Source organism: Seriola lalandi, unplaced genomic scaffold (assembly GCF_002814215.2).
Source record: "Seriola lalandi dorsalis isolate HSWRI2012SDOR001 ecotype SW California unplaced genomic scaffold, Sedor1 jcf7180002010060, whole genome shotgun sequence".
Taxonomy (NCBI): domain Eukaryota; kingdom Metazoa; phylum Chordata; class Actinopteri; order Carangiformes; family Carangidae; genus Seriola; species Seriola lalandi.
In genome coordinates this window covers 1-919 of record NW_019480713.1, presented here as the reverse complement: position 1 = coordinate 919, position 919 = coordinate 1, and the positions used below count along the sequence as shown (strand labels likewise).

Here is a 919-nt window from a genome sequence, read left to right as displayed (position 1 = left end):
GTCTCCTACATCTGGTTTCCTACAGGGGTTAATTGTGGGTTAAGAAACAACAAAATGGTTATAATGTAATTACAGTCCTTAGGTGGTTATTCACTGCTGCTGCATCTCTCTCCCTTAAGGGGTGTTTGGATGCCCGACGACAGTTTCCAACGTGGAGACGGTTGCTGTGGCGCCTGCAATCTGTCGTCGAGGCGGAGCCTGGTTTGCCGGCTTTGGGAGGGAGAGGAACTCTGGGACCAAGCTGTTCAATATCTCTGGTCACGTGAACACACCATGCACAGTGGAGGAAGAGATGTCTATTCCTCTGAGGGAGCTAATAGAGAGACACGCAGGTGTGTGTTTACAGTCCTCTCTGTGTTGATGTTGGTTTACTTTATGAGATGTTGATATGACTTCCTCCCTCCTCTTGTGTGATTGGTGCAGGAGGAGTGAGGGGTGGCTGGGACAATCTATTAGGAGTTATCCCAGGGGGATCCTCCACTCCCATCATCCCTCAGCATGTGTGTGATGACGTTTTGATGGATTTTGATGACCTGGTCCGTGCAGAGACTGCTCTGGGAACTGCGGCCATTATAGTTATGGATAAATCGGTAAACAAACTCCTGAATAATCACACAATGCACTGCACCTTCAGTTCCATTCAGTCTTCACTGACAGTCTGTTAAATGTCTTTTTCCTTCAGACCGATGTGATTCGAGCCATTGCACGTTTGGTTGAGTTCTACAAACATGAGAGCTGTGGCCAGTGCACCCCCTGCAGAGAGGGTAAGGAACTGCAGAACATGTGCATATCGTCACCTTCCTAAAATAATGGCCTAAGTCATGTTTTGACAAAAATGTTTTTTTTGCCTAAATCACCCCCTCATGATGCTGGCCACCTCTGGTAAAATCGCCTGAATCCTCAGTTGAGGGGAACATGC

The 919-nt window shown here is 47.7% G+C and overlaps 1 long non-coding RNA gene across 1 annotated transcript; it reads left to right on the top strand.

The window, feature by feature from the left end:
- Positions 1 to 123: 123 nt before the first annotated feature.
- On the top strand, positions 124 to 765 carry LOC111673225 (uncharacterized). Its single transcript, XR_015438526.1, has 3 exons — positions 124 to 332; positions 424 to 590; positions 683 to 765. It is a non-coding gene; the product is annotated as an uncharacterized LOC111673225 (long non-coding RNA).
- The last annotated feature ends 154 nt before the right edge of the window (positions 766 to 919 follow it).